General features: G+C 40.0%; 1 protein-coding gene across 1 annotated transcript in view; it reads right to left on the minus strand.

The window, feature by feature from the left end:
• NSUN6 (NOP2/Sun RNA methyltransferase 6) overlaps positions 1–17713 on the minus strand; it is a 149427-nt gene that overhangs the window by 61968 nt on the left and 69746 nt on the right. The gene's annotated exons all lie outside the window — the stretch shown is intronic.

Consider the following 17713-nt stretch of genomic DNA (forward strand, 5'->3'; position numbering starts at 1 on the left):
AACAGTAGGGAAAGCGTTGGATAGCGTAGAGGTAAAAATTACTATTCCCACTCCAGATAGTGCAACACTAGGGAAAGCGTTGGATAGCGTAGTGGTAAAAATTACTATTCCCACTCCAGAGAGTGCAACAGTAGGGAAAGCGTTGGATAGCATAGTGGTAAAAATTACTATTCCCACTCCAGACAGTGCAACAGTAGGGAAAGCGTTGGATAGCGGGAGGATAAAAATTACTATTCCCACTCCAGAGAGTGCAACAGTAGGGAAAGCGTTGGATAGCGTAGGGGTGAAAAGTACTATTCCCACTCCAGTAAGTGCAACAGTAGGGAAAGCCTTGGATAGCGGGAAGGTAAAAATTACTAATCTCACTACAGAGAATGCAACAGTAGGGTAAGCGTTGGATAGCGTAGGGGTAAAAATTACTATTCCCACTCCAGTAAGTGCAACAGTAGGGAAAGCGTTGGATAGCGGGAAGGTAAAAATTACTATTCCCACTCCAGAGAATGCAACAGTAGGGTAAGCGTTGGATAGAGTAGGGGTAAAAATTACTATTCCCACTCCAAAGAGTGCAACAGTAGGGAAAGCGTTGGATAGCGGGAGGATAAAAATTACTATTCCCACTCCAGAGAGTGCAACAGTAGGGAAAGCGTTGGATAGCGTAGAGGTAAAAATTACTATTCCCACTCCAGAGAGTGCAACAGTAGGGAAAGCGTTGGATAGCGTAGAGGTAAAAATTACTATTCCCACTCCAGAGAGTGCAACAGTAGGGAAAGCGTTGGATAGCGTAGGGATAAAAATGACTAATCCCACTCCAGTGAGTGCAACAGTAGGGAAAGCGTTGGATAGCGGGAAGGTAAAACTTACTATTCCCACTCCAAATAGAGCAACAGTAGGGAAAGTAAATACTTCATATATGAATAAAAATAAATTCAATATTAATACCAATTACAAATTAATTAAAATAAATTCCCAATTTAAGATATTATAATGAATATCCAATTAACAATAATAAAATAATTTTAATTACTAAAAAATAATTACCTATTAATACAAATTATTTACCAATAACAATACATTATAAAAAAAATATAACAATTAATTCAAAATAAATACCAATTTATATAATAAAAAATTTAATAAATTACAATTAAATGACTTCCCACCCAATTCCTCTATAAACCCACAACCCACTACAAAAATTAAATACATAAAATTAACATAATTATCAAATACAAATGAATTACCAAATATATATTAATTAATTACCAATTAAAAAATTAAATAAGTTGTAAATAAATAGCAATAAATAAAACATATTTAATTAATTATAATTAAATTACTTCCCACCTTCCCCTATAAACCCAAAACCCGCTCCAGAAAATAAAATTAACATCAATTATTCAATTCATAAAAATTAATTACCAATTATAATTTAATTATTGCCAATTAAAAAGTAATTAACAATTAATTCTAAATAAATACCAATAAATTAAGTTTTTTAATTAATTATAATTAAATTACTTCCCACCCTATTCCCCTGTAAACCCACAACCCGCTCCAGAAAATCAATGAATACAATTAGCATAATTATCAATTAAACAATTAATAAAAATGAATTACCAATTATATTTTAATTAATTGACAATTAAAAATTAATTAACAATTCATTCTGAATAAATACCAATAAATTAAAATATTTAATTAATTATAATTAAATTACTTCCCACCCTATTCCCCTATAAACCCACAACCCGCTCCAGAATTATATTACAAAAAAATTAAATACCATAAAATTAATTAAAATAGATTATAAAATAAAAATACACTTTTAACATATATACTAACATAAAAAACACGTACATATTATTAAAACATAAATATTAACTTACTTACCTAAAATTCTATATTTTTGTTGTCCATATTCTATCCATCTATATTTTTGTTGTCTATATTCTGTCCCTCGATATTTTTGTCTATATTCTGTCCATTCGATATTCTGTCCCTTCTATATTTTTGAGTCGATATTATTACTATTCGATATTTTTGCAGTCTATATTCTGTCTACTCGATATTTTTAACTCGATATTATGCTACCTCGATATTTTTGTCATCGATATTATGTCTGTATACCAATAAAGAGAACGAAATCTTTGAGTGTATTAGTGGGGGAGGATGGCGGGAAGTAAGAGCATGTCCCAATGTGCAAGGATGGTCTCCTTAGCCAACCGGTATACTTTTTTCACAGGCATATGGCTGGAGAATGTCACTGAAGCTTCCTTGGCTCTAGTGAAATGTTCTCTGATACTTGCTGAAGGTTCTCTATGTATAGTGAAGCAATGAGTGCTACTAAAATAATGTATTTTTGCCTTAGCACCACTTTGCTAGCAACACCATCAGAAACTTCACAAAATATTAACTACCATAATGCAACGCAAACCTGATGCCAAGATTTGAAGTTTTGTTTTCAGTAAGGATCGCAGATGGATGTAGAAGAATGTCAGGAGGACAATCTATTTCTTCATATGGAATGCTAAAAAAGTTTCTGAGACAAGGCTTAAGTGAGTCCTTGGGGACCACGAGTTCCAAATGGACAACCGAAAATGGTTCTGAGCTAGAAGGACCTGGTGCACATTCACTCATATTAAGGCCGCCCAAAAAGTCTCTGAGTTACTTGTGATCAGCAGTAAACATGGTTGTTAGAACTGGCTATTTCTGGTAGGCTAACGCTGACGCCAAAGCCAGGCAGAAACCACCATTCTAGTCAGGGCAAGGGAGTCACACGCCAAGATAACCCCTGCTCACCCCCTTGGTAGCTTGGCACGAGCAGTAAGGCTAAACTCTGAGGCAATGTGTAAAGCATTTGCGCAAGCACACAACAGCAACAACATCCTAGGCACACCACAAAAGGAACTCTACACAAGGTTATATAAAAATAACTTCTGTATTGTCAAAACACATCAGATAGAAATCACACATGTACATTGGGCCAACTGGCACGGGCAATATTCACAAGGGATTATGTACAAGACAGGGCCACATGGGCCACTGTCAGAATCAGCACTTTTAGAACTTAGAATATCGGATATAAAATCACTGTAGCACAAAAGAACAATTATAGGTAAGAACACATTACACATGATGCATCACCACATTCAGAGGTGTAAAATCAAGGAAGACACATGATGCATAAAAACATTCAGAGGTGCCAGAACATAACTCAATAGCGCAAAAACACATGATGCCCAAAAACATTCAGAGGTGTAAGATCAAGGTGCTTAATCATATTAAATGCATTACATTTCCTAGCACCACATCACATTGCGCAAAACTTACATAAGCCACCACTTGTGGCAGTCCCTAGGCCAACTGGCCTTGTTGGGGCTAGGACGCCCTGTGTCCAAATAGTCAGGGTCCTAAACGGTGCAGCTGCCCACTAATTGCTGGGCAGCTGGGACGTCAATAAAACTAGGGCATGGGCTCTCATTAGCCCTTGAACAGAACTGCGCCAAAAGGTAGGAGCCACACAGGCTCTTGAACAAATATGCCCCCATGAGCCTCTCGGGGCTCGTCAACAAATGGGTCACCTGAGCCTCTCGGGGCTCTAATCAAACTGAAGGTTTCACTCTTTAAAAAGAATCAGTCTCCGTGTCATTTAACTCGGTATTAAAAATAATACCACTGATCTATATGCTCAAGGCAGCTCTTTAAATTATCAGCAAAAGCAATGCCAGCGTATTATTAACTTAATAATCAGCCCTTCGAACTACTGAGCCCCAGCAATGCGAGCGCGCCTCACTGATGATCATACAGGCACCACCGTGCCGGGCAGAGCAGACTTGTACATAACCCCGGCCGGTCCCGGCAGCCCTCCGCCCACTCTCAGCACTTCAGGGAGCGGCGGGGAGCTAGATCGACTCTCCGAGCAGGGACAAACAGGCCAGGGGCAGAGATCACTCTTGTTGCTCCCTCGGCGAGGTCCGGTCACTCTTCCCCGGCTTCGGCGAACAGCACACGGCTCCAGCGGCTTCCCCAGCGGTCCCGATGACGCAGACCAATCCTGTCGCGGCGAGCCTCCTTTCTCACCCGGGAGTCAGCCAATAGCAGCGCGGCTCCCGGGGCAGGCCCTTCTTCACGATGCAACTTCGGCGGCCAGGCAACCAATCGGAGCGCGGCTCTCGGGGGCAGGCCTACGGCAAAGGCCAATCAGAGCGCGGCTCCTGGTATTGATCGACCAATCAGGTCGCGGCCCCTTCGCTTCTTTCTCCGCGGCTTTGCGGAACGGGGCACAGCTTCGGGTCTCTTTCAGGCCCCCGGGCCGCGGCGGTGAATTGCAGGCAGAGGGTTTTCAAGGCCACAGGTCGCGGCTGGACTGTTTCAAGCCCGCAGATCGTCGGGGGTGATTCTGTACGCAGAGAGGCACCACGGGCCTCCTCTCACCCCTGAATTTGTGCCGATGAGCACAGCGATCTTCTCCCACAGCTGGCAAGCAGAAACACGCGTTGGGGCAAAACACCACACGATCTCCTCAGCAGTTTGGCAATGCTTAGGAACCTTTTAACCCTGGGTTCCAGAACAGGAGGCCAGCTCTTCTCAGGCCCTTGGAGATTCAATTAGGAGACACAGCACACCGCAAAGTGTCTGTAGATCAAGCAAGCAGGGTCACAGCACACAGCAAAGTCCCTCTTCTCCTCAGCTTCAGTTGGTCAGCAGAATAGGTCAGCCCTTAGAGCACACAGCAAGGCTATCTTCCTTCAGTTCTCCAGCGGTCCTTCTTCCAGCAGAGGTTCCTCTTGATTGTAGAATCTCCTTTTCTGTTGTTAGGGGTCCTTCTCTTATACCCCTAAAAGTGTTTGAAGTCTTTGTGCAAGTGGGCCCTGAGCCCGGTCTAAACCAGTTCTGGGTGTTGCTGGAGCCCTTGGGCTTCCTGGCTTCCTTCTTCCTTTCAGTGTGAGGGGTAGAGGTGACAGTCGCCCAGCGGGAGGTGGAGCCAGCATTGTGGCAGGCAGGCGCAGCCCTATTCACTCCTAGGTGCTATCTCCTCCCACTTCCCTAGTTGCAGATGCAGTCATTCAACCAAGGGCTGACTCAGACAACCTCCTGGGGGCTCCCCAGCCCCTGTCATCCTCAAACCAGACAGTCAATCCACAAGCAGGCCCAGGCTCACTCCTGGGGCCAGGCTCCAGCCAATCACACGCCAGGCACAGATTACACAAATATGCCAACTTCTAAAAATGGCACTTCTACACTAGACACAATCATGCCGCATACATCATTACGCAGCATTCAATCTCACGAGTTCGCACATACCAAATTCGACCCTGCACTCCCCACGCATCAGGAACTACCATGGGCATACATATTCCCCATTCATTCCTATGGGAGGGCAGGTCACTCACCACACATACACAGAGAGCTCACGCACTTTACACTGTACCCCAGTGAAAAAGTGCGCAGAGGCCTAAAATCACCAGCACCAGGTCACAGAAACAGGCTAGGAAAAAGCAAAAAGTTTCGGGGTGAACCTGCCAAAAAGGGCCAGGTCCAACAATGGTTATGCATCAGTCTGACAACAAAGACCAGTTGAGGCCTGAAGAAAGCAGGGGTAACTATTTAAAGACAAGCTGTGAATCGGGTCCTTGAGGTGTCTTCTGACAACTTCATACGCTTTGAGGAATGAATCCTAAAGCTTGATCAGATAGGTTCCAATGAACAATGCATAAGTCTCTCGGATGTCAAGTTGTCGATGCAAGCCAGATAACAAGGGAAACAACATCCACTAAGCAAGTCTGCAGGTTTACCGCTTGACAGTTTACCGGGAGATTCTCTCAGATATTTGCTCCTGCTCTACTTGCTGGTAGAAGACTTCTTAGCAACTCCCAGGATGTCCAGGTTCTCCGACGAAAGACCAGCGTGGGTAAAGGCTAGTCTCTCAGGAGTCATGCCCTTCAATTTGAAAAGTGTCTACGGCAGGGGGACTCGGAGTGTATTAGGTATGAAAACAGGAGTATTTCCAGAATTCATATGCTGATGTTTGCAGAAAAATGACAATTTCAAAAATATATTTTAAATTGACAATTGAGTGGTAAATCATGTGGAGTTAGGAAAACTTATTACTAATATCATTACCTTGATTCCAGGGGTTATTGCCGCTATGGGTGTTATGCATTACCCATGTAGAGGCATTTCAAATAAACAAAGACTTTTTTACATTACTGCTGCAACACTGCCTGATGCGCCAAGGCGATCAATGTTAGTATGAGTATGCTATGCTCACAGGGACCCGGAAATCGCACCTCACTCCCCTCAGATCAGTACTAAACACGACAGACAGACTCATAACAGATATTAAATGGTATGATCACATCACCTCTGCACTCAAGACCCTCAACTGGCTTCCTGTAGTAGAAAGATACAATTACAAGACTTATTTTATCACCCACAACGCCATTCACTCACACACCCCTGACTATTTAGATAACAAACTCACTAAAGCAGTATGAACCAGATCATTGAGAAGCTCCAACACCCTTCTCATCCCTCCCAAACTAAAAAAGAAATCTACCCATGCTCGTTCTTTCTCTGGTAACGCTCCCAGCATATGGAACTCTTTACCGAGGGACTTACAATGCAACCCCTCCTTCACTGACTTCAAGATACCTAAAACGCAACCTACTCAACATATACTAGAACACTTGGACATTTCTTGAACTTGGTTCTATCAGTCGCTTTTTGACCCATTAAACAGCTCTTTCGCCTTGAAGGTCGGTCTCTCACTGGACTCATAATTAACGACTTGCCCATTAGCAGGAACTGCCCTACTGTCTGTGTACATATTGTATTCATCCGCATTGCCTAATATCTCTATGCGTATTTATTGTTGTTTGTACCTGAGCCTAAGATTGTTGCGCTTCATTTACTAAGTGACTGGATTATTGCCTGGCTCTTGATTCTGTGAAGCACTCCGATTCCCCATGGGTCTAGCAAGCGTTATATAAAATTTATATAAATAAATACATTTGTGCATATGGAGGCCACTAGTGTAATCTTGTCTGATGTGGTTTCTATTTCAACACTAATAATATTAGTAGTTGGGAGCCTAAGCCTAATGGCACAAAGCTGGGGCCCAACATGGAAGAACCAGGGCATGTTTAGAAAGGTCACCCCACCAGATGAAGTTGTAGAGAATGCATGTGGCACCTAGCATTCTTAGTAAAGTTTAAAGGGTTTGTGGGGAGCACTCCGTTATAAACAATATATTCAACCTATACTATCGGTGCTGCAACTAATCAGGTGTGTCACGCCTGTGACTTAAATGCTGGTTTAGGTGAGAGAGAATCTCAACTAGTTGCGCACTGTTCACTGTGTGTTATCCAACACTCAAAATGATAATCGATATAAACACAAAAACAATGTGAAACTCCAGTTATTTTAATCCATAACCTGACGCTTCCATAATAAACATAATGTTATTACAAGGTGCAATTATAATTCAATTGAACACATTATCTTGTGATTCTCAGTTCTATACACAAAACATTTTTTGTTCTCAAATTATCACAACGCAAAACATATGATACTTGATTTTCATGTCATGCCCAATGCATTTCGGCACAAAGGTGTGACTTCATCAGGGGCTAATCTGTAATAAAAGTGGAAACAATGGAACAAGTAAGTGTGTTGTATCAGTTGCATGTCATGGGGGTGTGTATATACAAGTAGAGTGTCATCATACCTCTAGTGGAAGTAAGGTTCTCGAGTAAACTGTAAGAATCAAATGACAAACCAAGTGAAAGCCAGCGGTAAATATGCATGACCCAAGAGAAAACCAATCGAACTGTTGTCCATCTAAAAAGGTAAATAAGCGGCCGCTTACCTAGATATGTATGAGATTTAATGCCCTGTAAATACAAGTGACAACCAGAACATTTGTTCATATACATTCACATAATACTGGTGATATAAGTTACTCAGTGATGAAAAAACGTAAGGTCCTACCTGATCTGCGTTGACTATTCCAATCTAAAAAATGTGATATAGTTTTAAATACTTGAGGAAACTCCAAATTACCGAAATCAATCCACCAAATCCAAAATCACATACCTTATACGTGCTATTTTCTAACCTAAAACACAAAAACGAGTAATTTATAAAGACGTGTAATTTGTAAACTCTGACTGTCCTAAGACATTAAAGCTAGTGTAACCATAAATCACGCTCAGAAACGAAATGCCCATTTACCTGCATGAAGCGTCGCCAGTGTTTTAAACAGTAGATCACAACCTCGTACTTCTGTTTACTTCAAATGATCTTGAAACAAGACGTCTCGCGCCATTACTAGAATATACCTTGTTGGTAACGTGTAACCAGCACTAAGAACGGACTATGGCAGCAAAGTGTTCCGATCGTAAAGAGAACCTGGGTCGCCATTTTGAAAAGGGGTTAAATGTTATAATTTCGATATAAGCTCCTCAATAGACAACCGCAATGTAATGTATTATGTTGTAAACAATGTGAAAATATCACTTGTTGCTAACGCTGTACTCAATATTGTCCCGCTACGTTCCTGCGATCTACCATGTTAGAACCCTTGTTACCGTCATCAACACTAAAAACGGGCTAAACAACAAAGTATTCCACTCGTGAGGAGAACCTAGATTGCCATTATAGAAGATGTTGAATCATATGATCCCTGATAAGAGAACATGGTGTAGTGTGTAAGGTTATATATGATGGCAATATATGGCTTGTTACTTAGACTCCACTCAGTATTGTGAAATTCCACTCTAGTATATGAACACAAGAGATATGGAGAGGATAAAAATTGTATTACATGCTCGAAATGTAATATGACATTTCAATATTTAAAATATTTATAATTCGTGAAAAACCTGTACACAGCCTAAAATAAGCTCTACTGATAGAATAGTGATAGTTGGAAATATGTCTGAGCAGAAATATCTTTGCGCGTTCACAGTATATGTAAAGAACAAACTCAAATTCGCACTTTACCCACTATATCAATACACACCTAAACATCTATTTTATATAATAAAATATGCTAAGATGTGAACATAACAAACATTAAAAAAAAATATATACATGCAAAAAGCCATGGCAGATTCAGTGGTCAATACTGTAACTCAGTACATGTAAATTCGTACTAACATATAATCAGCCTAATATGTGTTGACAATCATCATAGGTATATAATTGTGAACATGTGGTTAGGTTACTACATTATAACAATCATCCTGGGTATACGCTTGCAAATACATTTAATGTATTCAATGATGAACATGTATATCATAATATTATTCTGACTTGTGATAATGTCACTATGGGTGAATTGTATTTCAAGGGCAAACCACTTAATGATTTTCAAAAATAAACCTTATGTAACTCAAATGAACCTGTAGTGTGGGGAATTATAGGAACTTCAGTAAGATTAATATGCATAAATGTCCAGTATCTAGAGTCCTACAAGTAACATGAGAGGTCATATCTATCATTTAATCCCTTAGGCTGCATTGTCTGTAGAAATTTAATCCAGTACAACTCACGCTGCAGAAGACGGAGTCTATTGTCAATACCTGATTTGATCACTACCTTCTCAATGATGAAACATCGTAATTGGGAAATCGTGTGACTGGACTCTTTCCAATGAGTAGCTAAAGGAGATGATAGGTTCTGGTTGCGTATTCGACTCTTATGCTCATTTAGTCGAATTTTGAGCTTACGCTCCGTTTTCCCGATGTATAACTTGCCACATGGGCATTTAATGCCATAGACTACATTTAGAGTATTGCAGTCGCTGCTGTGTCTCAGTTTAATTGTTTGGCCAGTAGTCGGGTGTGAGAAGGTGTTTCCAATGATTATGTTATTGCAGTTCACACAGTTCAGACACCGAGTTGTTCCCTTGTAGTCACCATGTTGGTCTTCTTTTTCTCTCCCCTTCAAAATTTGTCTCATGTTAGGTCCACGCCTATATGCGTGCATTGGTGGTTGGGCAAATATCCCATTAAACTCTGTTTCTGTGGAAAGTAGTTCCCAACGTTGGTTGACAATACGTTTAATCTTTGGTGACACTGTAGTGAACTTGGTCACAAATACCATTCTATCCTGGTTGGTTTTAGGTCTCGGTTCTAACAATGTTTCTCTGTTCATTTCTGCCACTCGCTCTCTGCTACGTTGTATAATGGAATCAGGATATCCTCGATTTTGGTATCTTTGGACAAACTTCTCGATATTAATTTCACTTGTGGTAGCCTGTGAACAAATCCTTTTAATGCGAATAAATTGAGAGAGAGGTAAATTCTCTATCAACCTTCGTGGGTGGAAACTAGCGTAATGTAACGCACTATTTCGGTCCGTTTCCTTAGTGAACAGTTCTGTATGAAATCCTGTGGGTTGTTTTTGGATCCTCACATCCAGGAAATCCATTCTCTTAGAGTCAATTTTATGGGTAAATTGAATCCTGGGGTTTACTGAGTTCAGGTAGTGTATTGTGTCGAGTAATGATTCCTCAGTGCCTCGCCAGACTAAGAAGATATCGTCTATAAAACGACAGTACATCTTAATTTGTGTCCATGCTGCTGTATCAAACACGTGTTCTGCCTCAAATTGCGCCATAAAAATATTTGCATACGCAGGAGCCCCTGCAAAGCCCATAGATGTACCAGTCATTTGGGCATAGAACCGTTGATCCCATTCGAAGTAACTGTTGTGCAAACAAAATTTTAGTAGCTGCAAGAGGAACACTTTCTCCGTAGGTAAATCATCCATTTGTAGTAAAGCCCATTCCACTGAGTCTAATCCATCTGAATGTGGAATCGAAGTATATAGGGAGACTACGTCTATTGTACATAGGATCCAATTCTCATCCATTTCACATCCAATTTCTGAGATCTTTGTTAAAAAATCACCTGTATCCCGAATGTAAGATCTCCAATTTTGAACGAATTGCTGCAAAAAGAAATCCAAGAATTTGCCGAGGGGGTCAAATAAAGACCCACACCCCGAGACAATGGGTCTGCAAGGTGGGTTTGTCAGGTGCTTGTGCACCTTAGGGAGCATGTACAGTTTTGGACAGCGTGGATGGGTCGTCATCAGAAAGCTTTGAATCTTCTCATCTATCCATTCTTGTTCACGTGCTCCCAATAATAGATCTTTAAGCATTGATTGCAGTGTCATAGTTGGGTCTCTGTCCAAAAGCTGATAAGTGTCTGTGTCTGAAACATGCTCCTCAACTTTAGCCATGTAAAAATGTTTATCCATCACCACCATTGCTCCTCCTTTATCAGCTGGTTGTATTTGGATAGTACTATTCTTAGCTAGATTATGCAAGGTCCGTTCTTCAGATCTTGTGAGATTGCCTCGTTTACTCGACTTGTAGTCCAAAGCTTGTATGTCTTTCTTCACCATTGTCTCGAAAGTATCAAGCATTTTGTGAGAAGTGGGTGGTTGAAATGTACTTTTTGGTTTGAAACGTAAGCTGTATTCAGACTGTGTTGTGTCTGTTGAAGGTATGATGTTGTTAAAAAAATTTTTCAGTCTTAATGTTCTCATGAAACGGTAAAATGCTCCTTCCAACTCCATTTCATTTGCTCTAACTGTCGGAACAAAGGATAAACCCTTGTTTAAGACTCTTGTTTGTTGTTGGGTAAGAGTTGTTGAGGATATATTTATGATCAGACTACTGTCCTCCCGCTCCTTAGCGATTTTCCTGTTGCTTCCTCGTCTGGTTTTCCGCTTGATGTTGAAACTTCGCGTTGGTCCGTTGGTTGTAACCCTTGATTCTGGGTTTGAGACAAAAAAGCCACATTGCCACTGGTGGTAGGTTGTTGGGTTCCTTCTCTCGCTGTTGCTAATGTTTGGTCAGTAAGTTGAACTGGTCCACGAGTGATCGATGTCTCTTTATCTGTGACTAGACTCTCTTCTGAAGAATGCGCCGTCGTTTGTGATTTCTTCGGATGGTATTGGCGTCGGGCATAGATTTCTGCCCAGGTATACACCTCATTAAGTTTGTAATCAATGGTGTCACGTTTATACTTTCTCAATTTGCCCTCCTGTAATTCTCTGCTATATTTCTCAAGTTTCTGTTTCAGCCCATCAATACTTATTTGCCATGAATCATTTTCCATCCTGGACTCAAGTTCAGTTTTCAAAATTGAGATTTCCTCTTCAAGTTCTCGTATGGTCTTTGAGAGTTCCTCAACTATCAGGAGAATTAAGTCGAGTGAGCATTTGTTAAGAATATTGTACCACTTCTTCATGAATTTCGCATTCAAGTTAAACCTGAACAACATCGGCTTGATTGACAGTCGCAATCCGCGGGGAATTCGTTGGGCTTTATGATATTGCACCAATGTAGATGCGTGCATTTTCTGGTTCAATTGGCGTCTTGTGAGGTATTCTAATTGTTTTAATTGTTGACTGATAGAACCCCCATGTGCATCCATTGTCCTGACTTCCTGTATCATGGCATAAATTTTATCAGCCTGTTCCGCAAGACCATACGAGAACTTGAAGAGGAAATCTCAATTTTGAAAACTGAACTTGAGTCCAGGATGGAAAATGATTCATGGCAAATAAGTATTGATGGGCTGAAACAGAAACTTGAGAAATATAGCAGAGAATTACAGGAGGGCAAATTGAGAAAGTATAAACGTGACACCATTGATTACAAACTTAATGAGGTGTATACCTGGGCAGAAATCTATGCCCGACGCCAATACCATCCGAAGAAATCACAAACGACGGCGCATTCTTCAGAAGAGAGTCTAGTCACAGATAAAGAGACATCGATCACTCGTGGACCAGTTCAACTTACTGACCAAACTTTAGCAACAGCGAGAGAAGGAACCCAACAACCTACCACCAGTGGCAATGTGGCTTTTTTGTCTCACACCCAGAATCAAGGGTTACAACCAACGGACCAACGCGAAGTTTCAACATCAAGCGGAAAACCAGACGAGGAAGCAACAGGAAAATCGCTAAGGAGCGGGAGGACAGTAGTCTGATCATAAATATATCCTCAACAACTCTTACCCAACAACAAACAAGAGTCTTAAACAAGGGTTTATCCTTTGTTCCGACAGTTAGAGCAAATGAAATGGAGTTGGAAGGAGCATTTTACCGTTTCATGAGAACATTAAGACTGAAACATTTTTTTAACAACATCGTACCTTCATCAGACACAACACAGTCTGAATACAGCTTACGTTTCAAACCAAAAAGTACATTTCAACCACCCACTTCTCACAAAATGCTTGATACTTTCGAGACAATGGTGAAGAAAGACATACAAGCTTTGGACTACAAGTCGAGTAAACGAGGCAATCTCACAAGATCTGAAGAACGGACCTTGCATAATCTAGCTAAGAATAGTACTATCCAAATACAACCAGCTGATAAAGGAGGAGCAATGGTGGTGATGGATAAACATTTTTACATGGCTAAAGTTGAGGAGCATGTTTCAGACACAGACACTTATCAGCTTTTGGACAGAGACCCAACTATGACACTGCAATCAATGCTTAAAGATCTATTATTGGGAGCACGTGAACAAGAATGGATAGATGAGAAGATTCAAAGCTTTCTGATGACGACCCATCCACGCTGTCCAAAACTGTACATTCTCCCTAAGGTGCACAAGCACCTGACAAACCCACCTTGCAGACCCATTGTCTCGGGGTGTGGGTCTTTATTTGACCCCCTCGGCAAATTCTTGGATTTCTTTTTGCAGCAATTCGTTCAAAATTGGAGATCTTACATTCGGGATACAGGTGATTTTTTAACAAAGATCTCAGAAATTGGATGTGAAATGGATGAGAATTGGATCCTATGTACAATAGACGTAGTCTCCCTATATACTTCGATTCCACATTCAGATGGATTAGACTCAGTGGAATGGGCTTTACTACAAATGGATGATTTACCTACGGAGAAAGTGTTCCTCTTGCAGCTACTAAAATTTTGTTTGCACAACAGTTACTTCGAATGGGATCAACGGTTCTATGCCCAAATGACTGGTACATCTATGGGCTTTGCAGGGGCTCCTGCGTATGCAAATATTTTTATGGCGCAATTTGAGGCAGAACACGTGTTTGATACAGCAGCATGGACACAAATTAAGATGTACTGTCGTTTTATAGACGATATCTTCTTAGTCTGGCGAGGCACTGAGGAATCATTACTCGACACAATACACTACCTGAACTCAGAAAACCCCAGGATTCAATTTACCCATAAAATTGACTCTAAGAGAATGGATTTCCTGGATGTGAGGATCCAAAAACAACCCACAGGATTTCATACAGAACTGTTCACTAAGGAAACGGACCGAAATAGTGCGTTACATTACGCTAGTTTCCACCCACGAAGGTTGATAGAGAATTTACCTCTCTCTCAATTTATTCGCATTAAAAGGATTTGTTCACAGGCTACCACAAGTGAAATTAATATCGAGAAGTTTGTCCAAAGATACCAAAATCGAGGATATCCTGATTCCATTATACAACGTAGCAGAGAGCGAGTGGCAGAAATGAACAGAGAAACATTGTTAGAACCGAGACCTAAAACCAACCAGGATAGAATGGTATTTGTGACCAAGTTCACTACAGTGTCACCAAAGATTAAACGTATTGTCAACCAACGTTGGGAACTACTTTCCACAGAAACAGAGTTTAATGGGATATTTGCCCAACCACCAATGCACGCATATAGGCGTGGACCTAACATGAGACAAATTTTGAAGGGGAGAGAAAAAGAAGACCAACATGGTGACTACAAGGGAACAACTCGGTGTCTGAACTGTGTGAACTGCAATAACATAATCATTGGAAACACCTTCTCACACCCGACTACTGGCCAAACAATTAAACTGAGACACAGCAGCGACTGCAATACTCTAAATGTAGTCTATGGCATTAAATGCCCATGTGGCAAGTTATACATCGGGAAAACGGAGCGTAAGCTCAAAATTCGACTAAATGAGCATAAGAGTCGAATACGCAACCAGAACCTATCATCTCCTTTAGCTACTCATTGGAAAGAGTCCAGTCACACGATTTCCCAATTACGATGTTTCATCATTGAGAAGGTAGTGATCAAATCAGGTATTGACAATAGACTCCGTCTTCTGCAGCGTGAGTTGTACTGGATTACATTTCTACAGACAATGCAGCCTAAGGGATTAAATGATAGATATGACCTCTCATGTTACTTGTAGGACTCTAGATACTGGACATTTATGCATATTAATCTTACTGAAGTTCCTATAATTCCCCACACTACAGGTTCATTTGAGTTACATAAGGTTTATTTTTGAAAATCATTAAGCGGTTTGCCCTTGAAATACAATTCACCCATAGTGACATTATCACAAGTCAGAATAATATTATGATATACATGTTCATCATTGAATACATTAAATGTATTTGTAAGCGTATACCCAGGATGATTGTTATAATGTAGTAACCTAACCACATGTTCACAATTATATACCTATGATGATTGTCAACACATATTAGGCTGATTATATGTTAGAACGAATTTACATGTACTGAGTTACAGTATTGACCACTGAATCTGCCATGGCTTTTTGCATGTATATATTTTTTTTGAATGTTTGTTATGTTCACATCTTAGCATATTTTATTATATAAAATAGATGTTTAGGTGTGTATTGATATAGTGGGTAAAGTGCGAATTTGAGTTTGTTCTTTACATATACTGTGAACGCGAAAAGATATTCTGCTCAGACATATTTCCAACTATCACTATTCTATCAGTAGAGCTTATTTTAGGCTGTGTACAGGTTTTTCACGAATTATAAATATTATAAATATTGAAATGTCATATTACATTTCGAGCATGTAATACAATTTTTATCCTCTCCATATCTCTTGTGTTCATATACTAGAGTGGAATTTCACAATACTGAGTGGAGTCTAAGTAACAAGCCATATATTGCCATCATATATAACCTTACACACTACACCATGTTCTCTTATCAGGGATCATATGATTCAACATCTTCTATAATGGCAATCTAGGTTCTCCTCACGAGTGGAATACTTTGTTGTTTAGCCCGTTTTTAGTGTTGATGACGGTAACAAGGGTTCTAACATGGTAGATCGCAGGAACGTAGCGGGACAATATTGAGTACAGCGTTAGCAACAAGTGATATTTTCACATTGTTTACAACATAATACATTACATTGCGGTTGTCTATCGAGGAGCTTATATCGAAATTATAACATTTAACCCCTTTTCAAAATGGCGACCCAGGTTCTCTTTACGATCGGAACACTTTGCTGCCATAGTCCGTTCTTAGTGCTGGTTACACGTTACCAACAAGGTATATTCTAGTAATGGCGCGAGACGACTTGTTTCAAGATCATTTGAAGTAAACAGAAGTACGAGGTTGTGATCTACTGTTTAAAACACTGGTGACGCTTCATGCAGGTAAATGGGCATTTCGTTTCTGAGCGTGATTTATGGTTACACTAGCTTTAATGTCTTAGGACAGTCAGAGTTTACAAATTACACGTCTTTATAAATTACTCGTTTTTGTGTTTTAGGTTAGAAAATAGCACGTATAAGGTATGTGATTTTGGATTTGGTGGATTGATTTCGGTAATTTGGAGTTTCCTCAAGTATTTAAAACTATATCACATTTTTTAGATTGGAATAGTCAACGCAGATCAGGTAGGACCTTACGTTTTTTCATCACTGAGTAACTTATATCACCAGTATTATGTGAATGTATATGAACAAATGTTCTGGTTGTCACTTGTATTTACAGGGCATTAAATCTCATACATATCTAGGTAAGCGGCCGCTTATTTACCTTTTTAGATGGACAACAGTTCGATTGGTTTTCTCTTGGGTCATGCATATTTACCGCTGGCTTTCACTTGGTTTGTCATTTGATTCTTACAGTTTACTCGAGAACCTTACTTCCACTAGAGGTATGATGACACTCTACTTGTATATACACACCCCCATGACATGCAACTGATACAACACACTTACTTGTTCCATTGTTTCCACTTTTATTACAGATTAGCCCCTGATGAAGGCACACCTTTGTGCCGAAATGCATTGGGCATGACATGAAAATCAAGTATCATATGTTTTGCGTTGTGATAATTTGAGAACAAATTATGTTTTGTGTATAGAACTGAGAATCACAAGATAATGTGTTCAATTGAATTATAATTGCACCTTGTAATAACATTATGTTTATTATGGAAGCGTCAGGTTATGGATTAAAATAACTGGAGTTTCACATTGTTTTTGTGTTTATATCGATTATCATTTTGAGTGTTGGATAACACACAGTGAACAGTGCGCAACTAGTTGAGATTCTCTCTCACCTAAACCACCTAGCATTCTTAAACACACTCATACTCTCTATGAATGAAAAAAGGCCCAAGGCAGCAGAATTACCCAAAAAAATGGATCGTCCATAAAGGCACAGAGTAGGATTCAGAGTAGTTCAATGAGAACTCAAGATTGAATATGGTAATGTATATCGGAGCAAGATTCCAACACTTTTCTAAATGCTTGGTGCTGGACAGAAAACTTCAGAACAGAAATGTAGCAAGATCATTTCAACATCTATGGCTGCTGGAAAACCAAGATGTCCATCCCTCAATCACAAATCTGTTTAGTCGGTTGTCTCTCTTAATAAGCTTCTATAAAAATCACA

Source organism: Lissotriton helveticus, chromosome 10 (genome assembly GCF_964261635.1).
Source record: "Lissotriton helveticus chromosome 10, aLisHel1.1, whole genome shotgun sequence".
Classification (NCBI taxonomy): Eukaryota; Metazoa; Chordata; class Amphibia; order Caudata; family Salamandridae; genus Lissotriton; species Lissotriton helveticus.